The sequence below is a fragment of the Pogoniulus pusillus genome, chromosome 15, assembly GCF_015220805.1.
Source record: "Pogoniulus pusillus isolate bPogPus1 chromosome 15, bPogPus1.pri, whole genome shotgun sequence".
In the NCBI taxonomy this organism is placed as follows: domain Eukaryota; kingdom Metazoa; phylum Chordata; class Aves; order Piciformes; family Lybiidae; genus Pogoniulus; species Pogoniulus pusillus.
In genome coordinates this window covers 12,096,563-12,120,460 of record NC_087278.1, presented here as the reverse complement: position 1 = coordinate 12,120,460, position 23,898 = coordinate 12,096,563, and the positions used below count along the sequence as shown (strand labels likewise).

At 45.4% G+C, this 23,898-nt stretch overlaps 1 long non-coding RNA gene across 4 annotated transcripts; it reads left to right on the top strand.

Moving 5' to 3' along the window:
• Positions 1-23,837, top strand: LOC135181903 (uncharacterized). Of its 4 annotated transcripts, XR_010305016.1 has the most exons (6): positions 1-210; positions 1,112-1,196; positions 18,739-18,955; positions 20,661-20,779; positions 21,293-21,455; positions 22,096-23,837. It is a non-coding gene; the product is annotated as an uncharacterized LOC135181903 (long non-coding RNA). The 4 variants fall into 4 exon arrangements; XR_010305015.1 differs by having other exon boundaries at positions 21,298-23,837; XR_010305014.1 differs by having other exon boundaries at positions 5-210; positions 21,293-23,837.
• Positions 23,838-23,898: the final 61 nt, after the last annotated feature.

Genomic DNA, 23,898 nt, shown 5'->3' with positions numbered 1-23,898 from the left:
CCAGCCATGGGCTGCAGGCCGTTAGCAGTTTTGAGTCAGCCAGGACAGGTGGCCTGAGCTGGCTCACAGGTGTACCCCATACCATGAGCATTACACTCAGTACAAAGGAGCTTTCTGAGGAGAGGGGAGCATCTTACTTGGACTTCTTCTGACCCTGCTTCCCTGATCCTGAGGGCTGTGTTCCTGTTTTGTGTGTCTGTTGCACATTAGGTGAGCTGAGTATAACTCTATATACTTTATGTTAGCATTGCTATTGGTTTTGTTGTTTCACTACAGCTATTTTCGTTTGCAGTGTGTGGGTCTTCTTTTCAGTTCTCTGCTGGGAAGGGATCAGTGGGCAATAGAGCAACTGTTACAGTTTAGCCCCAGATATGGCTGAAATATAGACAATGAGCAGCATGGATCCTGATATCTTATCTTGGAAGAGCTTCCACAGAGGTTGTTTTTCTTGAGAGTCACAGGTGTGTCAGAGCTGCTCTACAGAGAGCAGCCACAAGGCTAAATTGCATGGTGTCTGCACAGGCTTCCCTGCACCGTGTAAGGCTCCCTAGCACAGGACTGGCTGGTACCCGAGTCCAGCACTGCAGCCTGCAACAGCCCGGGTGTGACATGGCCTGCTGTCCTTCACATTGAGCCAGAAGTGGTGTAGATACCCAAGTTACCTGCCTCCAGAAGGCAAAGCCTGTTGTCACTAGAAGCTGTGTTCTCTGAAAGGCTTGAACTGCTCAATGGGCAGAACTTGGGTCAGACTTGCTCCTCAGCAACCTAAAGAGAGCTTCTGCACGTTTACTCTTGGGAATATGGGTGGGGAGGATTTTTTCCCATTCACTATTTACAGGACAACCAATTAAAATTTTAGAAATACCTCTCCTTCTACCCAGGCTGCTTAATCTGCAGGGAAGCACCCAGCAAACTATTTTTCTTTATAAAAATCTGTTAGCAGTTTCAAGAGGCTGCTCTGTGCAAATTGCTACCTCAATTAATGTAGCTTGCAAACCTGTATGATGATTTAATTTTGCCAAGTGGCTGTAGCAGAAGCATTCCCTGCCTAAAGACAAGGTACCCGCTGTCACTCAATGTTTTAATGCCCCGTTTGTACCTTTTCTTCCAGTGGTCATTGTTGTTGAGCTGTCAGAGATTGTGATCAGACTACAGACTTCCCCCCGTCCCCATTGTCTGCACAAGAGTGTAAATCTGTAAGTATTGATTCAATTGTACGTACAGCTTGTGAGAGGTCATCTAATAACCACCAGTGGTCCTGATTTTCTCCTGCTTACTGAGTGACAAGCAATTCTGCTTAGCTCTTCTTAGCCAGGAAACATCCTGCTGGCTTTTCACAACGCAGCCTTGCTCCTGTGACTCCAGAGTCAGCAGGGGTTTCATCAGTCTTATTTTTTTTAACTATTCATGTTGTAAGGTAGATTATAGGCAGTAAGATGATATAGAGCCTGATTCTATCTGTACAAAAGTCAACACACAATGCTTGTGGGTTTTGGTGGCACTGGATTAACCTATTAGTTGTAACTGCAATTGCAGGGAGGTAAAGATCTAGCTTATCCCTGCCCTAGCATAGACATGGAATCTAGTTTGGCATCCTTAGCCATAATCACATGGGAAATCACTAGATATTGGCTCACCAAAGCACAGCCTGACAGCTCTCATGATATTGGTCTTTATAGGACACCCAGGTGTCTCCACCCAGAATTTCTTAGGTGTGAAACTGGGGGCTAAAACCAGCTGACATAAGAGAAAAGCATTGTATGTGCCAAAACACAGCAATCTTTGGACATCTAACTTCTCTTTTGTTGAGGTAGGTAGTTGCCCTTTCCACTGATCTCTGAAGGGAAAGGATATGATTACTTTTTTTCCCCCCCAGCTCTGGCCTGTGAGGTGCTGTACTCAAAGGTGAATTTAAGTTACCTGCATTGTTCACTTCTGATTTAAGAAATGTCAGCTTTACCTGTTCTTCACATGCAAACCTCATTTTATATGCTTAAACCTGCTTTCTAGCATTTATGTGTTGCAGTAGCTATGAGCATGGCATCGAAATACAAGAAACAAAAGCCTCAGAAGGGCTGGTGCTTCTGGCTAGTTTAGCAGTTGTTGTTCTTCATCTTGATGGTATTGACTTGCCTTTCTCCTGCTAGTACATGAGACTTGTTCCTTTTTGTGTTCTTTTTAGGGTGAGTTGTGTGCAGTGGCATTTTTTTAGGAGGGCATAAATGCTCATGTACACTAAACCAGCTGTCCTGAAATGCAGCCCATTTGGTCTGAAGTGGGGAGCTGAGCTTGGGAGAATAAACAAGGCCAAAACCTTTGGAGAACAGCAGTACCTGAGCCTAGCTAAATGAAGCTAGGAAGAGACAATGATCTTACAGAAGCAGTTCTACTACTCTAACCTTTTTATTTTCCTCCAGAACTTCTGGGCCATATCTAACCCAGTAACATGTTTAATTTTGTGAACTTGCAATAGAAATATTGATGCATCAGAAAGGCACAGACCGAGAATCAGTGACTCATCTGTCTTATTTCATGGACTGCCTCTGTCTCTCAGACCTTCTAATTAAATATTAATTATAATCCCATCACCTTGGTTCTGCAATCTCTCCTGCAGATCAAATGCAGCAAACTGCTGCTCCTTACCCAGGCAAATCTTCCCCCAGCTCCCCAAGTTTCTGGAAAGTGACTGTTCCCTGAGGTGCCAGCCACCAGGTCATGCATGAGTCTGCTGTCAACCACAGGGAAGCCAGAGAAACTTCTGCTTGAAGCAGACCTTTTGTCTCCATCGGCACTCAGTGCCAACCTTCTGACTCAGTGAAATCTGTGGAAGTTGAAAGAGGTTGATCTTCTCTTGGGGGGAACTGGCACAACAACGTTTAATTAAAGCCATCTCAAACAACCACCACCAAAAGGAACCCACATGGCTCCTTCAGTTCCACTGATATCTTTCCATAAGGGCCTCTGTCAGATGCAGCCCTACAGATTAGATCTACCACTTTTCCCTGGTCAAGACAAGCAGAAAGCCAAACAACTTCAGTTTGATGTGCTCTCTCTTTCCTCAAATCACATTGCATGTTTGTCTCCTCTCGTTTCTGTGTCTTGATTATTGTCTGCAGTATCTGTTTTTTAAAAGTTCACAGATTCATAGAATGCTTTGGGTTGGAAGAGACCTTAAAGATTGTTTAGTTCCGATCCTTTTGCTGTGGATGGGGACAACTGCCACTGCTCAATTCCTCATCCAGCCTGGCCTGGGACACCTCCAGTCAAGGGGCACCTACAGCCTCCCTGAGCAACCTGTGCAAGTGTCTCACCACCTTTACTGTAAAGAATTTCTTTCTAATACCCATCAAAATCTCAAGCTTTAGTCTATTCCCTCTTATCCCATCACAAAAGCCGTTGTTAAAATCCCTTCCTGGCTTTCCTGTGGGCCCCCTTCTGGTACCAGAAGGCTGCTATAAGGTCTCCCTGGAGCCTTCTTTTCTCCTGGCTGAACAGCTCCAGCTCTCTCAGGCTGATGAACTGAGGAATCCACAGTGGCTCATGCAGGTGGGTACTGTCTGTGTTCCTGTGAACAAAGCCGTGGCACAGAGGTGAGAGGTTTTTTCAAGGCTAGAGTGATTTTGGAGTAGAAATGGGGAGAGAAAGGACAGTTTGTGGTACCCTGCTTGCACTTTTGCTCCCTGAAGCCATGTGTGTGGTGCCAAGGAAGCTGCAAGACACTGATGTCCCTGCTTACTGCGGGGTGGGGTTGAACTGGATGACCTTTAGATGTCTCTTCCAACACAAACCATTCTCTGATTTTATGATCAGAGCTCCCCCAAATTTCCCCCTCTCTCTGTCTGATGAGAACTATTGTTAAAATACATTCTTCCTCCTCCTCCTTTCTCCTATAAACCACAACAGTAAGTGCTGAGGATTGCCTTCCTCTGCCTTTGAGCTAATAGGAAACTTTGCCTGCTGCCTTTAATTACTGTCCAGCCTTTTGTAACCTATGAATTATTCCCCTTGACACCAAGGTGGGACACTTCACTGGGGCTGCACTGTGCACCATGAATAGTCTCACGCTCAAATATTATGGTGGCAGGCCATGTTTCAAGAAGAAGCAAGCTACATGTCTGCTGTTTCTAGCTGTTTCTGAGGGATGATGTGCTTTATGCTGAAGGACACAGGGCATTTTGGGGGGGGGGGGGGCGGGCAGTAATCAGATTTTGCCAGCAAACACTCACATTGTGTGGCTGGCCATGAACAGATGTTAGAGACCTTCATGAAACCATCAGCAGGCAAGCCATGAAGAAGAAAAAGCAGGCATTTGAGGATGGTGCCCAGCACAGGTTGGCTTTCACACAGCCTTTGGCCCTGCCTCCCGTCTGGATGTCACAGGTGATAGGGACCAGCTTGATGGCAGCTCAGGCTGTGGTAAGGGTGGCTTTGTCCCCAGGCACCAAGGCAAAGTCCCTCTGTGCACAAGCATGACTGATTTTACGTGATGGGGGCCCTAAGGGGTGGCAAGGTGCTGGGGGAGGCAGCAAGACAACTGTGTGTGCCTGGCTGTGAAAATGCAGCTCTCTTGGAGTCAAGCAGTTTTGCCACAGATTTCAGCAGAGCTGGGATTTCAGTGTGGGTGGAACTGGACAAAGGAGCATGCTCCTGTCCTACACAAGCTCAGTTGCTCTTGGAGATGGGTGTCCTACTCTGGCTTGGAGCAGAAATCTGGGGACTGAAGTTAACAGACAAATCACAGAGCTGTGGTAAAACAGGGCTCTGTTCTACCATCTTTGCACAAACAAAAGTCCTATTGAAAGCAAGAAGACACTGAGTTCTCTGACTGAAACATATATATAAATACATATAAAAAATGGATGTATTACAGCTCCAGCTCTATGCTTTCCCTTGATTTTAATTTTCTCTGTGGAGTTCAAATACAGAGTGTTCCTTTACAGCTTATTTTCAAAGCCTTTTTTTGACTTTCATATTTAACCTAATTTAAGGCCCTTAGACATTTCTCCCAGCTGTGGAAAACAAAGGCAGAGAGAGATAGAAAAGTCAAAGGGTCTCTTGCAATACTGGAACCTTTAAAGAGCTTCTTTGAAATAAAGTGAAAAAACCCACAATAAATAATGCTTCCAATTTTAAAAGGAAGTTATCTTTTTGAGTGAAGCATTATTCCATTTTCAGAGTATGAAATAATCAGAGAGTGTGTGTGTATAATTCTGCTTTGTCTTTACACCTGCAAGTGCAGTGTGGGTTTTTTTCCCTACATTTGCTCTCATTTTATCTTCCTTAGGTTACCAGTCAGACACTGCTTCCCAAGCAGGTGCCCTTGGAGAGGAGAAATGCCTGAGTTCATGCCAGAGCTGCTGTCCTGGTTCTTTGGCAAAGCCAGGTTTCCAACATGTGCAGCACACGCTGTGCCCAGGCAGGTGACTGTCTCAGGGCTTTTGTCCAGCAGAGTGAATGTTGTTTTCTGGGATTTTGTTTCCATCCTTCTCTGTAACTGATGTGGCTGCTTTGAATTTTCTTTGCTTCTTGTTGGAAGAAAACAGCCAGGTTTGCATATCCAAGCAGATTTATGTGGGAACAAGCAGCATGTGTTCAGGTGCCCCTTAGGCATCTGAGCACCCCTGCCAGGCTGAAGCTCTTTTTTAAGGGGGCTGCAGTCTTGGGCTAAGCCCACCCTTTTGCAGGTTTGAGGAGCTCAAGGTCCCTGGATGTGCTTACTGAACACAGCTGGCAGAGGCAGCTTGCAGATGCAGCAGCTCAAGCAGCAGTTTTTGGACTCTATTTTGAGATTAGAGTGGGACTCCTGGGAGCCTTTTGAGGACTGTGAGGTGTGGGGTGAGGACAGCAACTGAAGGCCATGACCACTAATGAGCTCTGGCAGCCTGGAGTTCATCTCCCTTCTGTAACCTACATTACTGTAAAATGCTGATTTACTGAAACTCTGCAGGCATTTGCCTGTTTCAGCAGCCGTTTGTTTCAGAGTGACTGGTGGCAAGAGTGCTTAGCTCTGACCTGACTTTTGCAGGACATGATTTTGCCCTCCAAACCACGTGCCCAGGTAAGGTTTCTTGAATGTCTCTAGAACTTTGGATGGACCTAACTTCATCCTGGGTGAGAGATGGGCAATGTCTAAAGCCACGTTTCTCTTCCCCCCCATCAGAAAGCAAAGTTTTATTCCTTTGTTGTTGAAAGAAACAGAGTAAGCTGGAGAGTGAAAGTGAGACCTCTTTTATTGCAAAACCTGCTTCAGTGTGTCACGTTTCCCTCACACTGTCCTTCCACCCCTAGAAGCCTCTTCATAGTGCTTAGAGGACTCGTCTTAGTATCGCTGTTTGTGCAGGTTTTGGAAGCTGAGTGACTTCAAGAAGGCAAGGAGGGAGGCCACATTCCCCCAGGACAGACACAAAGCAAGCTGGCGCTGGGACTACCTGGTCTCGTGGGACAGACTGTCTCCTGAAATGCTGCTTAAATGCTGGCAGCTTTGCAGGCTGCCTCTGGTAAGAGCAGCTGCTTCCCTTTTTATAAGAACAGAGCAAGCTGCTAGCAACCTTGAGAGGGGTCTCTTGAACACTGAGGTGTGGGGATAGCAGTCAGACAACCTAGGAAGTGTGGAGGTCATGATGGAGGCCCAGCTCTGATTGGTCACAGGCCCTCCTCATCCTGGATAACAGGAAGATTCTCACCCCATGGATGAACCTCCTCTAGCTGAAGCTGAGGACAGTTTTCCCCTTAGAAAGCTTGGAGCATCCCAAGGAGCTGCTCGGGGCCTCCTGCCAGCAGCTCTGTAGCCTCCAGGTCATAGACTTTATTGGGTGTCTTTCCCAAAGCTCAGGGGCATTGCCAGGGATGCTGTGTTAGTAAAACGCCCTGATAATAGAGCTGGGAAGGGTGACAAGTTAATTTCTCCCTCCTTTATTTTCTCTGGATGAAGTATTTGTTTGTGCAGCATAATTAGCAGGGCTGTCTGCAGGTGTCTGCCATCTGGAGCACACCCACTGGAGTCAGGAGACTGAAAAATGGACTGAGAGGCTCAGGGCAAGGGTGAGTGGGGAAGATACATTGGCTGGGAGTAGCACCCCACAAAAGATGCCCTCTGTCACCCTCTTTGCAGGCAGCTGTCCCCTGGAAGGCACTGTGGGGAGTGGGAACCTAACTCTCAGCCTTGTCCAGAGTCTTCCTTACCTCACAAAAAATGACCTTGCAGCGATGGTTTAACTCACTGCATGGGGAGAGGTGGTGAGAAGAGGAAAAGGGTGCTAGGCCCCATGGAGGAGTTTACTTCTGCTCAAGCATGGACACCTTGTAAAGCCCCCTGTACCAGGCCATTGAGGTTTGGCTGCTTGTCACCACCATTAAATTTTGATCCCTCTGGCCAAACCCAGCAACCTTTGAGAGAAACTCAGGAATTTTGAAGTTCATTGTATATTCTCAACAGATCTATCAGAAGAGGCCAAGGGGGGGCCCTGCAGGGGTCCACAAAAGGGACCATCACAGTATCACAGTATCACCAAGGTTGGAAGAGACCTCACAGATCATCAAGTCCAACCCTTTACCACAGAGCTCAAGGCTAGACCATGGCACCAAGTGCCACGTCCAATCCTGCCTTGAACAGCTCCAGGGACAGCGACTCCACCACCTCCCCGGGCAGCCCATTCCAGTGTCCAATGACTCTCTCAGTGAAGAACTTTCTCCTCATCTCAAGCCTAAATTTCCCCTGGCACAGCCTGAGGCTGTGTCCTCTTGTTCTGGTGCTGGCCACCTGAGAGAAGAGAGCAACCTCCCCCTGGCTACCATTCCTGTATCTCAGTCCAGCAGATGCCCAGGTGGCCAAGAGAGCCAATGGCATCCTGGCCTGCATCAGGAATGGTGTGGCCAGCAGGAGCAGGGAGGTCATTCTGCCCCTGGACTCTGCACTGCTTAGACCACACCTTGAGTACTGTGTTCAGTTCTGGGCCCCCCAGTTTAGGAGGGACATTGAGATGCTTGAGCGTGTCCAGAGAAGGGCGACGAGGCTGGGGAGAGGCCTTGAGCACAGCCCTACGAGGAGAGGCTGAGGGAGCTGGGATTGTTTAGCCTGGAGAAGAGGAGGCTCAGGGGAGACCTTATTGCTGTCTACAACTACCTGAGGGGTGGTTGTGGCCAGGAGGAGGTTGCTCTCTTCTCTCAGGTGGCCAGCTCCAGAACAAGAGGACACAGCCTCAGGTTGTGCCATGGGAAATTTAGGCTGGAGGTGAGGAGAAAGTTCTTCACTGAGAGAGTCATTGGACACTGGAATGGGCTGCCCGGGGAGGTGGTGGAGTCGCTGTCCCTGGAGCTGTTCAAGGCAGGATTGGACGTGGCACTTGGTGCCATGGTCTAGCCTTGAGCTCTGTGGTAAAGGGTTGGCCTTGATGATCTGTGAGGTCTCTTCCAACCTTGGTGATACTGTGATACTGTAGTCCTGCATCTGGCCTGTGTGTGCATCAGCAGGCTCAGAGGGTAAGAGCTGGTTTTTATGAGTATTGTTGAGGAACAGAAGATGCAGATCTGTAGAACTGCAGGCTTCATTAAGCTCACTGCTTTGTGAATGAGGGTGGGGGAGAAGGAGCAAGAGCAGTCATTACTGGGATGCTTGTCATTATTAAGACAAATTCACTAGAGCTATGAAATTAATGTGCTTAAGTCTCTGGATGTTCTTATGCAGAAGTAAAATCTTTTTCTAGATGGTTAAAAAAAATAATTAGAACGGCCCAGCTAGAGCTTAGGTCCCCAGATGGCAGCTGAAATTCTGAGTGGCAGCAACAGAGCCATCAGCAAGCAGGGCTGAGGAGGAGGTGGTGGTAGAAGAGGTGGATGTGAGGAAACAGGACTGAAAAGGAACACAGGAGGCAGAGAACACTGCTCATGTTCAAGAGAAACTTCAGGAAGCCACATCTTTAAATTATAAAACTCAGGTTATGATGAGGGCTTGTAATGAAAGGACAAGGAGTAATGGGTTTAAACTGAAAGAGGGGAGATTCAAACTGGATGTTAGGAAGAAGTTCTTTCCAGTAAGGGTGGTGAGACACTGGCACAGGTTTCCCAGAGAGGTTGTGGATGCTCCCTCCCTGGAGATGTTCAAGGCCAGGTTGGATGAGGCTGTTCTAGTGGAAGGTGTCCCTGCCTGTGGCAGGAGGCTGGATCTGGATGATCCTTGAGGTCCTTTCCAACCTAAACCATTCTATGAACCATGTGAATAGGACTTCATGTGAGCTTATCAGATAAAAGCTGAAGAAATCAAAGGAAAATCTCAGATACATGGCGGGGGGGAGAAGGAAGGCAGCATTTCCAGAGCCCAGGAAGGGAGAGAAGCTGGATGTTCTTCCTGTACATGAAATAAAGCTCTCCAGCTAGATTTGTCAGAATGTCTACTCTAAAGGGGCTGTTCTGACTTTATTTCTTAAGCATGTCTGACAGGCACCTCTAAGGTAGTACTTCGATTTCCACTCCCTTTTGTGGCGGTTGCAGTTTCTTAGCAGTGTTCTGAAGTCTTGTTCTCAAGTGCATTTGGGAAAAAAAAAAACCTGGAGCAACTCTTAGCCATCTTTCCTATGGGGACTTGAGAGGTGTTCTGCATATGTTATACAACTCTCAGCACCTCATGGATTTTCCATTTTAAAATGGCACAAACCCACTCCCTAAATCAGTTTGAGACGTGCCATTGAATGGGCTGCCCAGGGAGGTGGTGGAGGCACCGTCCCTGGAGGTGTTCAAGAAAAGCCTGGATGAGGCACTTAGTGCCATGGTCTAGTTGACTGGATAGGGGTGGGGGATAGGTTGGACTGGATGATCTTGGAGGTCTCTTCCAACCTGGTTGATTCTATGATTCTATTTCTTTTCTTTTAACAAGTAAGTATGTCCTGCTCCCACAAATACAGGCCATTCAGCTATGCCTAGAATGTAGGCTTCAGAACAGGATAGGGAACACATTTGGCTCTTTGAGATGAGTATTGAGGTGCCTGGTGACAAGAAAGTGGAGCGGTGATCCCAGCAGGATGAACGTGTGACTGCTGGGCTTTGTGCTCTAGTGGGAAGGCTGTTGCTGGCGCTCCAGCTAGCTCATTCACAGCTGCAAGCTCTAATCTAGACTATCAGACACACACTGGCTTTAAAACAGAGGAGAGATCTGAGCTGTATTTTTCCACCAGGATGCAGGTCTTTTCCCACAGCACTTTAAGTTGAGATCATTCATAATCATTTGTGTAGCAGCACCTGGGGGCTCCATTTGAAATTGGGCTCCCTTGTGTGCATTATAGCACAGCTTCATAGTGAAGGCACTCTGTGCTGGAGAAGCTTCTTCCATAAATATATAAGGTAAAGGATGAAGGGAAGAAGGAAGGAAGTGCCCATCATGTAGTTGGAATCTCTGCTAGTGTTGCCCTTCCACAAAGCTCTTCATCTTGCTGTGGTTCAGGTCATGGTGGCAGATGAAGGAGCTCTTGCTCAGCCTCTTGCTAGTGGAAAGTTGTTCTTTCTGCATGGATTTGGTGCTCAGGGAGAAGGGACTGACTTGCTAATTGGAGAACATTGTTGAAAACACCTCAGGGGCTGCTCAGCTGATGGCATTTGCTTCCCTCGGTCAATCAGACCAAAGTAAGACAAGGCACCTAACTCTGCCAAAACATTGCAGGTCTGCCAGGAGTTATAATTAGAATTAATCAGGCCCTGGAGGGGTTTTGCTGCCTGCAGCACAGCATGCTGCAGAAGACACTGATACCCAGGCCAGCTCCACATTTAGGGCACTGCTAGGCTGCCAGTAAAGCTGAAGTTAACCCTTGAGCATAGTATCCAGGTATGATACTGCTGTAGGGCTGCACAGGCTGGCCAAGCAGGTAACGGATGCAATCAGTTCTGTAGGTGCTGTTCATGCTGCCCTGGATTCAATATCTTGCTGTAATGCCTGATACGAGATGCGGTGGGTAGTTTGCTGGTTGCAAGTAATGTATGTAGGAAACAACAGGGTCAAAGCCAAAGAATTGAAGGAAACAGCTCATGCTAGGTAGTTCACACCTGTCATGTTGGGGAAAGCTGTTTTGATATAAGACTCTTGTTGCTTGTTTGCTGGATGAGCACATGCTGTCGTCGTTACATGGCACCATTATGACTGCTGAGAGAGAGATCTCGTTGACTTTTATAAGTCATAGAATCATAGAATGGTTTATGTTGGAAGGGTCCTCAAAAATCATCCAGTTCCAACCCCCTGCCATAGGCAGGGGCGCCTCCCACTAGAACAGGTCGCTCAAGGCCTCATCCAACCTGGCCTTGAACACCTCCAGGGAGGAAGCATCCACAACCTTCCTGGGCAACCACCCATCCAGGTCATTGATAAAAGCTATTAAACTTGAACTTGCCCCAGTAGCAAGTCCTGGGAAACGCCACTAGTGTCTGGCCACCAATGGATTCATCTCTGTAAATGATGTACTGAAACCTGATTGCCATTATTCCATGAACTTTCATGGTAAAAAAGTGATTTTTTTCAATTCTTAGGCATCTTTCTCTAGCCACACAGGAGGGAAAAAAAAAATTGGTATCTAATTGTCCAGAACTCCTGAAACAAAGGAAGAGTCTTCCTCATGTACATAGGTATGCTCATACATTGCTTCTTTCCAGCTTTCCCTCATTCTCATGGCATTTCTTAACTCTGTCTCACACACAGACCCATCTGCTTTGTCATACTGGAATACAGCTAACAAGCAGTATGATTTTTATCCAGACTATTGCAAGCCATTGTTATTTATTATTACCACTCCTACTGTAATTTTGAAGCTCATACTTATGATGCTATGGTTGCAATTGAGTTCCAGATTGTATGTAAGAATGGAGTTCCTACTGTATGAAATTTGCAGTTTGTGTTTTGCAATCTTTATAACATCTACTCACTGAGTAGGAACATGAGCTGTTTTGGAGCATGTGCAAGTATATCCTTTAATTGACCTGGAGTTAAAATTAGTTATAAGTTTGTCTCTTTAAGAAAGTTAGTACTTGGATCAAATCTTTTACTATGAATACTTTGGATGTCAAAGTAGCACAAATACCTCACATGCTCCACATAATAAAAATGAAATCCTGGGCCCTGATAAGACTGAAAAAGACTAAGTGATAAATAACCTAATTACCAACAATTCCATTTAATTACTGTAATTATAGCATGTTAAATACATTCCAGTCAGCAGCTTAGATAAGTTGTAGGTGATGCCATGTGAGATGTCAAAACTGAAGTCACCTTCCACTGTCCCATGTGTACATCTAGTTGGTGTGACATGGTTCAAACATCTGTGATGAGGAAAATATATGGGCCAACGTGCCAGGGCTGCATGGCAGATTATGTGGGGCAGCCCTCTTGCTCCAGGAGGATTTACAACAGTGTGCTGGCATGGGCATTGAAACTTACCCCAGGCCCTGCGCACGTATTGGTGCCTCATGGCCAGGGATGCTGCAGCAGAGGCTGAGCAAAGCATTAGGTGGAGGGGTGCCTCAAAGCCCTGAATGGAGAGGTTGGAAGACAGCTGTCTTGCCCAGGCAGGAGCATGGGCAGGTAGTTAGGTACCTAACTATACTGCCAGAGTCACTTTTGCTTCATGTTAGTAGCTCGTGGCTGTGTTGGCCTTCTCTTGACAGCAGTCCCTGAAGGTGCTTTCCTGGGCTATGCAGGACTTGAGCTCTGGTTCCTCTTCCATCTCCCATTTCTCAGATGGGACTCTTCCTTTTCCTGCTGGAGGCCATTACTCCAGGCAAACTTGTCTTACTTTATACCACTGCTGCCATATTCCCTGTTTCTAGTCTGAGGATTAAGATTCTCTTCCACCCAAGGCAATGCGGAGTGTGGTTGTTGGTTGCAGTCCCTGTTAGATATTTCACTTGAGTATTCACAGAAACAAGGGCTGGAGCCCCATTTCTGCACTCTTACTAGCCTGAGGAATGTGAAAGTTTTCCATGCAGAGGGATGCTGATTCAGGAAGTGATGGGGGAGCTCAGCCTGTGGGGAAGCTCTATGGTCAGCTCTCAGATACTGGGAATGGCATCAAGACCATCCCTACTCAGCAAGGGTGTCCTCTGCAGGACAGCAGTGTGAGGTACAAAGGGACTGGCACTGCTGTTTTTGCACTGAAGTGCACACAGCCTTACCTTGATGTCTGAGGGCTGCCAGAGAAGAATGTGCAAACTGTTGCTTTAAGGTGACTGGTGTGAGACGTTACAAGATTGTTAAAATCAGTTTGTAAGACAAATTAATGATGGGTTGAAATTAGCAGCAAAAAGACGTGGCTTGGCAGAGACTGATGTTGATTGGATAAAACCACCACCTGGACCAGTTCAGTGCACCTATGCAATGCCTAGGCTAGAGATCCCATTGTCGTGTAGAGATGCAGCTGGCCAGAAAGGTCACAATCTTTCTCTATCAGTGGGTCACTTGCTGTGTCACTGTGCCACTCTGGTTTGTGTTTTGCGCCTGTGCATGTTGTCATTGTAGCCATCAGGTTTTGTTAGAGTGATAGCAATGTTAACCACACCAGCTGAGACACTGTTGTGTGGTGAAGGGTGCATAACTCAATGATCTGTGTATAGGTCATCATCTGATCTGGGAACAGATCTTGCTGTGAGCAGTTTCAGAGTTTTAGGTGCTGCCTGCTAAGATTTAGTCTTGAGAAATGCCCCAATCCTGCAGTTTGAGGAGGTCTCTGGCATGATTCTATGCAAAGATAGCCTTGACTTTGGGAGCAGGGATGCTGAACTTGCCATGGCCAGAGAGGGAGAGGACCTCTGCTGTAGACAGCACTAGGAACACAGCACAGAGGCCTTCTCTTTTAAGCCTTGTCTTTAGTGCCTATGTGAAATCCTTCCAATTATTTCCCCACTTAAACTGAAAACTAAGAATTACTATCAATAATAACAGCAATCTAGAAGCATTATAATTACTTTTCCTTCTCTTCTTGGAAGTTAGGAGTCTTGCCATCCATGTTTACCTCAGAGCATGCATATTTCTCTTTGCTTCCCAGTAGAAGTGCTCAGACAACCATGTCTCTGTCCTGGAGTGACAAGGCAATGAGAAAATTGTGTCTTTAAATACCAACTTAATCTAATCTGGGACAAAAACAATAAAAGGCTTTAATCATAATTGCAGGGTGCCTGCGGGCTGTCACCAGAGGGCAGAGACAAGGTTGTTCATTGCCACGTGTGGATAGTTTAGAAATTAAATCTTCTTTTCACAAAGGCAATAAATTCTGATCTTGCTTGTCCTTTCCAAATATTTCAGCTCTGTAACCAGATAGCTCATTTCATCAGCATCTGTCAGAGGCTTCCACTTGCTGCTGTCAAGCTATGTACAAGGGGGCAAGGAAAAACATCTTTATAATACTACACACGCCTGACTTTGTAACATCATAGCTTACATAAAATACTGGCTCTAAATATAAACAGGAGACTAACTTTTCCTTCCCAGAGATTTTTCCACTGTTTTGTACCTGTAATATGCATATTCTGCAGATGGATCCCACCCTGGATACCCACTGCAAGTGAGGAGTCTAGTGAGCATGCATCTTTGAGCAAGATCTGCTTTTACGTCGTACATGTGGAAAACTTTGCTGTGGTTTCAACTTAGAAGAGTAAAGCCCAAGCCAGTAAGGTACAATTTGTATACTGCCTACCCTTCACAGGGAGGGCAGATTCTGAGAACTTCTCTATTTTCCCTTTCCTAAGCTGGAAAGACAGTGAAGGTTTTGAGAGCATGAGTGGCAGCCTATGAATTTGCTTTTGTTCTGGTGAATATTATGAGATTTTTGGCAGCAGGAAATCATCTCAGTCTTGGACACTGAAGCAAGGCACATCAACCTTTGGAAACCACACCCTGGCACAGTGCTGGCAGCAACTAGTAGTCATTGACTCGAAATAGCTCTGGTCAGCATTTCCACTTGAGGACTAGTACATGGAAAATCTGAATCACAGAATTGTTTCAGTTGGAAAAGACTTCTAAGATCATCAAGTCCAACCATCAACCTAACACCACCATGGCTGTTAAACTGTGTCCTGAAGGGCCACATTTATGTGTGTTTTGGACACCTTTGGGGACAATGACTTCATTACCTCCCTTTGGCAGCCTGTTCCAATGCCTGACCACCCTTTTGGTAAAGATTTTTTTCCCTAATATCCAATCTAAATCTCTCCTGGTACAAAACAGGAGGAATGGGCAGAAGTGCCACAGGCTGACTTGAAGAGAAATGTCCTTTACTACAAAACAAGTGCTTTCTGGAGCCAGAGGCAGAAATAGGACATCTGGAGCCCCTGGGTGTCTGCAGCAGGGACCTGTTGGCAGCACAAGTACCTGAGAGGAGTGCTCATGTGCCTGTTTTTCCATGGTTGACTACCTTCTTGCTGTAACCTGTGAGTTGGTTTTATTTAGGAAGAGGTTTTTTAAAAATCCTTGTGGTCTGCTCTTCCCCCCCCCCACCCCTGGATATTTAACTGATTGCAATCATCTTTGCAGCCTCGGGAGGCTAAAGGTCTTGCATCAGATGATGCCAGGTAGGAAACAGGTATGAGAGGATAGGATCTGAACAGGTGTTCATATTCTTAGAAGGAACAAGGCAGACTGACTCTTAAGGACAGCACGGGACTAAAAAGGAACACATAAATCCTTGAGTACAGACTGAGTAAGAGTAATCTGTTGTATTTTTGTCTTAGCATACAGTGAAACACACAGCTCTGTGTGTTTTCCTGTCTGAAAAGGGAAGTATTTGTCCTTTCTCTAAATTCCACAGGCTGGATGCTGTTTGCACGGTGCTGGTTTGTGGTATTCCCACATCTCAAAATCTACTGCTTTGCAGAATGAAACAGAGAAATTGAAGAGTGTCCTAAATGTGGTACTAAAATCCCATAGGAGGCTAAGTGTGTGCACAGCAAGAAGATTCAGCATTGTTGATGTCAACATTGTTAGTTACAGCTGTGACATCAGTGGTTCTTTGACACCAAGTTCCTTCTTGCTCCCATCTCTGACAAATTTGATAAGCAAATGCATCAGCAAGGACAGAAGCTCAGTGCATGTAGGAGTTTGGCTAGAAAGTGCTGCAACAAAATGAGCAAGGGAGCTGTGACTCTTTCAGCATGTCTGGTTTTAAGAAGTTACTGCTGTAGGACTTGAGAAGAAGCAGCATTACATATGCTTTTGCAATGCTGGTACAGGTATTTCTCTCCGCTTCCTCTCCTCACACTGCTGTTGGTCATGGCAATAATGAAGTCACCAAAGAACATGTTTTCCCATGGACATCTCTTTACTACCAGCTTCCAGACAGTGTCATAGCAATGAGCTGGTCCTAAAGTAAGATGCAGAGGTTTGGTCTTGCTCTCTGCTTTCCACCTATTGTGTTGTTTAAATAGCTCATATGATGAGGGAGCAAATCCTTAGACGTTTCTTATCTTAAATTCGTGATCAGGAACAGAGTAAAATATATAGGGAAGCAGACTTGCTATTTCACCCATCCCCTTTTTTGATCTCTTGGAGACTTAATCAGCATCCAGTCTCCCTCCTCCTTGTGCCAGGATATCTTATTCTTTGATTAGAAAACTACTTGTACACTAGCTCAGGCAATAGAACAAGGGAAGGGGGGAGATGCTTGTCAAAACATATTGCAAGTATTTTGTTGGGTAATGTTGTGTTATCCTACACTGTAATGTTTGAACTCTATCACTTTTACATCTTAAACCTTTTTTTTTCCAAGGATAATAGACTATAGCAGACTGATCACACTTATGTGCTTGCAGTTTTCATTTAGGTTTATAGCCATGATATTGAATCACCTTAAGAAAGAGGGAAGAGAATTTGACTGCAGTAATTATTTATTTCCACACTCAGCCAGGCTCACATTATTTCTCAGTGCTGAGCATCTGATGCTTAGGTTGTGGATTATTGCAGTGTCTGTGGTGTTTTACTCCAAAATGCAGCTATACATTAGCACAGCTTTGGTTGGAGAAAAACTGCATTACACAGACTACATTGTGGAGGCTGGGATTGCTGCTTTGTTGCTTAATTCAGTAGTACTGAGCCCAGTTTTTCACCTTATGATTATGGATGCTGACTTTCTCATCCAGCTCACCAGGTCCCACACTCCTGGGCCACTTGGTGCTTCCAGAAAGTCTGTCTTTGAAGCTGGATCCAGAGCGATAAGCAGCAGATGCTGTATGCCACTGAAGTTGTTTTGTGCTACATATCACTTGAGTACCCAGTTTGATATCTATAAATGATCCATCAGGTCTGCAGTTCATCTCTTCAGTGTCGTGGCTTAACTGGAGCTAAGCCTTTGCCCAGCAAGTGAAGGAGGGGACATTTTTAATCGGAAGCAGGAGTCATTGGGCCAGCTTTGCCAAATCAGATTAAGAGCAGTTTATATGGTAAGAATTTATCACAAAGTGCCTGGACATGGGAGACATGAGTACACAAACAAGTCATCTTCTGATTTTTAATTATTTTGGCCTGCCACAGTGAAAAGCATTTGAAATGACAGATCCTTTGTAGTGCTGAGTGCCCTCAGCTCCTTGAAATCCAACCTTCTCAGGAGGTTCATCTGGTAATGGCCCCACACAGCCTTCCCTCTCAGTGAGCAGCCACTACCACCCCAAGGATGGAAATGAAAAAAGCAACGTGACACCATCAAGAACCACAAGACATTCCTTCTATGTGGAATTACTTCATATTCCACATTTCTCCATAGCTGTGCTGCCAGTTAGAGAAACATGTTTTCACAGCTTAAATGCATTAACCCCTACTGGACCTCAGATCTCTATGTAGGATTTGACATGTCTTCAGGAGATCATCAGGACCTGTGCAGGAATCTATGTGAACTAAACAGCAATAGGGGATTAAAGAAAAACAAAAGCCATTCCTGGAAATGAAAGAATAGCTGCATTTAGATCAAACACCTGGGAAGTCTGGCTTTTGCCCTAAAAGGTTAATCACCCTTTGGAATTCTCTGCCGTGGGAGATTCCTTGTGTAATCATTGAAGAGCAAGATCAAAAACACAACATCGTCTTTTGAGTGGCAGTGTCATGCCTGGATAAAATCAAGCTGGATCAACCCTGATGATAGTTGCTGCCAGACATGCTGCTGAACCTCTGGCTCTGTTTGGGGTAGGAAGGAATTTCCTCATGTGGTGAATTGGCAAAAAATTGGAGTTTGTCTTGTTCTTGTGCATTGCTCGAGGACCTTTTTACTTCGATCATATTTCACAATCTTTGACTTTTCTGGGGCCTTGTGAGCAGAGCTGAACATTTGCCTTTTGTGATCACTGAGCCCTGTTTTGTTTCTAAAGATCAAACCGGTATGGATGGATCTGATTTTTCTGCATTACAAAGATACTCAGTAATTGTAAACATAATTCAAGTTATTTCCCACCTTGAAATAAGAAGTAGGGAAAGGAAGAGGCCAAAGAGAAGAATAAACTGCTTAGAGTCTCTGACTCTGCTCCCCAGAAAACAAATGAATTGCAGGATGCTTCAGCACACAGAAGTATGGTCAAAACACTTGTAGTGTCAGTGCAGCACTGCCTGTAATGAGCCAACTTCTCTGTTTGCATGTACAACTAGATCATCATCAGGCCCAGTATGAAATGAATTCCTAAACTCTGAGCTGATGGCAAAATTCCTGTATTATTCCTTCACCGTTGTGTTTGTGAAAATGGTCTGTAGGTGTGCTAGATGCTTACAGTACACTTGTTTTATGCTTGTTATTTCAGGTACTTTACTTCAAGATCCTTATGAACAGCCCCAGTGCTTTCTTCTGCTGTTCTGGGTAACCTGTGTGTATTTCAGCCTTGCTTGAGGCCAACAGGAGAATTTGCAGTGGACTCACCGAGAGAAAGCCTTGACTTGGGTTGAGTAGAGCTGACATCTGGATCCACAACAACCACTTCATCCAGTGTTTCTCTAGCTGTTCTCTCCATCATGCAATAGGTAAACTTCATTTAAAATGGAGTCCCTGGCTTGGTATGCACCTCTTTCCCAACCTTATAGAATCATAGAATCAACCAGGTTGGAAGAGACCTCCAAGATCATCCAGTCCAACCTATCACCCAGCCCTAACCAATCAACTAGACCATGGCACTAAGTGCTTCATCCAGTCCCTTCTTGAAGACCCCCAGGGACAGTGCCTCCACCACCTCCCTGGGCAGCCCATTCCAATGGGAAATCACTCTCTCTGGGAAGAACTTCTTCCTAACATCCAGCCTATACCTACCCTGGCACAACTTGAGACTGTGTCCCCTTGTTCTATTGCTGGTTGCCTGGGAGAAGAGGCCACCCCTCCACCTGGCTACAATGCCCTTTCAGGTAGTTGTAGACAGTAATAAGATCACCCCTGAGCCTCCTCTTCTCCAGGCTAAACAGGCCCAGCTCCCTCAGCCTCTCCTCATAGGGTTTGTGTTCCAGGCCCCTCACCAGCTTTGTTGCCCTTCTCTGGACATGTTCCAGCACCTCAACATCTCTCTTGAATTGAGGGGCCCAGAATTGGACACAGTACTCAAGGTGTGGCCTGACCAGTGCTGAGTACAGGGAAGAATAACCTCCCTTGTCCTGCTGGCCACACTGTTCCTGATGCAGGCCAGGATGCCATTGGCTCTCTTGGCCACCTGGGCACATTGCTGCCTCATCTTCAGCCATCTACCAGTACCCCCAGGTCCCTTTCCTCCTGGCTGCTCTCCAGCCACTCAGTCCCCAGCCTATAGCGCTGCTTGGGGTTGTTGTGGCCAAAGTGCAGGAAAGTACTCACTGCTGCTGATTCCACTGCGATGGTGCGTGAAAGTGGAGAGAAAGGAGCTACTGCTGCTTTCATTATTGTTTTATTGTTGTTCATCATTTATCATAGCTTTTGTTTCGCTGTTCATCTGAGGAATGCATGTGGAGCGTGCTTCCTGGCTGGAAGTGACAGAGGGAACATCTCAAAAGTCCCTGAGGTTTCTCAGAAGCCTCAGAAAGATAACAAAATTAGCACACATAATTCCCCTTGATTTTCTTTATGCCTGGTGACAAGGTTAGCAACAGCCCCTTTTGGTTTTGAGAGCCTGTTTTGTCTTCCCTACCAAAGACTCTCAACTGGCAAGAGTTATGTGTGATTTATTATTGTGTGTCTTGTTTTGCTGATGGAAAAGGTGGTGAAATTAGAAAAAAACCCAAACCAACCAGGAAAACATCATCACTTATAAAGGCTGAGGGAAGCTAATTAAAACTAATTAAAAAAGAAGCAAGAAAATCAAGATTATTTTTTTTCTTCATCAATAATTTGAAGTGTAACCTGAAGACTGTCCCTAACTGATTCCTAATTAATACATTCCTCCTTTAACTTGAGTTGAGGATGAGCAGCTCTCTTGTGAGGTGAATTATGAAGTCTGTGCTTGGTAAAACTGCACAGAGAATAGACTGAATTCAATCTTTAATATGGCTATTGATGTCAGAGCCAAGTTGTCTATCCTCAGATGAGTTCCTCCAGAGCTACTCTAACTCAAGCAGTTCTATCTACCTGATGCCACTCTCAGCTATTCCTGGAATTAAATTTTAGGCTAGTAGCATGTACTTCAAGAGGAAAAACCTTCTCTTTGATTTCAGATTTTTTCATCTTCCTAAAGAAATGATGATTTATCTAATTTCTGTTCTTTATTCCCAGGCACCCTCTGCTTCTCCCACATATTCTGGCTTGTGACAGATGCACTTCTCTGGTAAAAGAAGGTGGAACATATTTATGAGAAAAGCAGACATGGTCTGAATGCTTCAGAGGATCATCTTGTAAGTAGCTTGTCTTCATTGTCTCATGGTACAAGCATGAGTCCCTGGTTGATTCAGGAGTTAGGAATTGAAGAGTTATCCCTAAGGCTGAAGAACGAGAATGCCCATTACTTCTATTTGAAAATCTCAGTCACTTCTGTTCTCAGGAAAAGCTCCTAATTTTCTCAGCTATTTCTGTATATTCAGCATAAAAGGATTGCACAATGGGCCCAGTGACTCCTGCAACTATTGTTTACAATCTGTCAGCTAATCCTTTCTGTGAATCAGGCAGTGCCTACTGGGTTGGGCATTTGATTGGGATTAGGGACTCATTATTATGATGATGCATAGTGTAGTGCTGCCTGGAGGGAGGCCTCAGCAGGATTACAGCCACATTGTGCTAGACAGCAGGCAAACCTGTACCTTGTAGCCTATTGTTGTAGCACCTTTGCTCTCATTCTGAATTTGACCCCATTTCTCCTCACGGCCCTTGGGTAAGACATCTAATCCTCTTCTGCTTCCATATCTTTTCAGAGCAGATGATAATTCATTTCCTACCATCAGTCAGTGCCTGGAATTACCTGCTTTTGGAGGAGAATGCCAGGATGATGTCACCCAGAGGCCACAGGGAAATAATGCAGTACAAATGGGAAATTGCATTTCCCTTGCTTGAGTGCCTCTGCCGCTATTTGTTGGAGTAGGTTTTGCAATAAGATTTTGTGCCCTTTCCAGTGGTTCTGCTGCACCCAAAGAATATGCATGGTGAAAAGCACAGCAAGTCTTGAGCTGCACCAATGCTGTTTGCAATCACAGAGTCACTCACTGAGCCAGGGGCACAGTAAGTGGCTTTAGAGTCTCCATTTTCCATGCTTTGCACTGCATATGGCTCCCATACTAGTGGAGAGCCTGTGTGGAGTAGCAGACATCCTCCTTCTCCCTGGCATTCCAGGCCCACAGTAGGTGGCTTTAGAGTCTTCCTTTTCTGTGCTTTGCACTGCACATGGCTCCCATTCTAGCAGAGAGCCCATGAGGGGCAGCAGACATCCTGCTTTTCCCTGGCATTCCAGGCCCTAGGCATTCCTGCTGTTGTTAGTCCACCTTGATGCCAAAAGAAAGCTTGCTGGATCCAGCTGCAATCACCCATTTGCAGTCTATCTCTGTGGTGCCATATCTACAGTTATCACCTATCTGTGTGTCCATATCTACAATTAATCCTTGTCTACACCTGCCATTCACTCACTGGCAGCTGATGCCCTACGATATGGCCTGACAGGGGGCAAGCTGTCTTTCCATAGTTTCAGGTCAGGGCAGGTTGACTGGATTTTGTCTTCCCATAGAAGTGGTACCTTTCCTTCTCTCTCCTGGGTGCTTTACTGAAGAAGCCACACCAATACCTTGGAGAAACAGGGTTCGGTCATGTACAGGTGAGCTCTTTGTGGGTTGCCTGTTGCCCCATTTCCCTTGTTGGGAAAAGTGCTGCCCATTGGGACCACTCTGCAAGATACTCCTGAAGGTGCTTGCTTTTATGCTGAAGACAAATGGAGCAGAGTCTAAATTCAGTTTAAAACTCTTCTTATTCTAATGCCACATCTCACATTCCTCCAAAACAGGAGTAAAGATGGTGCTTCTTGGGGAACTGAACAACCTCAGCTTTGTTTTGCTCTTTTCTAACCCCAAATCTCTTCTCTACGAGACAACAACAATGTGCTGGCATTGTCATAGTCATCGCAGGCTGGGGCTAGCATACACAAGGCTACCCTGTTTTGTGACCTTCCTTGTCTCATGGGAGATTTGAGATTTAAATGCTCACTTGGTCTGTACCTCCTTCTTTGAGACTGACTAGCCTGAGTCACTTCTGAGAAACTATTAGCAGAGTCTCAAACACAGTTAAGGTCCTATCAGTTTAATTAAAGTAGATCATTTGACAGAGAAACCCTGTGAAATGTTCCCATAAAGAAGCAAGCTACACAGTGACTGCTCCCCTGAGTAATCACCAGAGGCTGCTATCAGCAATGTAATCAGCAATAGCTGCTATCGCAGGGCACTGAAGAGCTTAACTTGAAACTAAGACCTCAACACAAGCCAAGAAACTGTTGTGATGAGTGACTAAGGACTAATCATGTCCACTACATCGTGAGAGTACCTGAAATGTAAACAGAGGAGCCACCATAAGGTGGTATGAGACACAGGTCTATAGGAAAATAAGCTTCACTGATTCTCCTGCATGAAAGGCAGCCTCTTCAATATGGACAAGGTTTTTAGACACTGCTTTTATGCTATTAAAGGCACAAGGTCAATCAGTAAAAACTTTAACCAAAGCAAAGTTATATTTAAAGACTTTCTTTATTCCATTATATCTCTGTCCTGCAGTAGCTTTTGAAGATGCAGTATCCTGTGAATGAGGCTGGATATAATTCCAGACACAGCATGGAGAATAAAGCATTTAGGGTCAACACAGCATTTACTTCATGGTTCTCCAGCCCTGAGCAGTGACAGGTGCTGGGCCGCCACAGTGGTACAGAACTCACCTCTTGAGACTCAAACGCATTTGACAGACATATCTTCCATCTTCTATAGGTTTCACTTTGTCTACAAACACAGATTAGTGTTTGCAGAAACTAACCACAGGTTAGATTAGTGCATTGCTCCCATGGGATGCAGACTGTAGGGTTTAGGCAATGCTCTGTGGCTAACAAGAGCTAGCAAGTTATAACTGAGTCATTCCCCTGGGTGAAACATGCCCTGCTCTGATGATGACAGGAGCAGCTGAGCATCCTCCCAGAAGATGCCAAGCATCCACACATGGGCAGTGTCTTCCATCACGATTAACCACGCATTACTTGCAGTGGAAGAGCCACCAAGGCTATCAGTTTTGCATTTATTCTTGTCATGATATCAGGCTGCTAACAAGATTAGAAAGAAAACACTTAGTGTAGCCTTTTGGTAGTGGGACAAGATTTATATTCTTAGCATAAGCTGCTTTGGAAAAGCTTCTTTTACTGCGCATTCATCACTTGTTAGTGATGTTTTATTACAATGATAGCTATCTCAAGAAGCTGTTTTAAGGTCCCTACCTGTTTCCTACATAGGCATATCCCTTTTGATGCCTGCTATATGTTGAGAGAACAAGATTGGAGGCA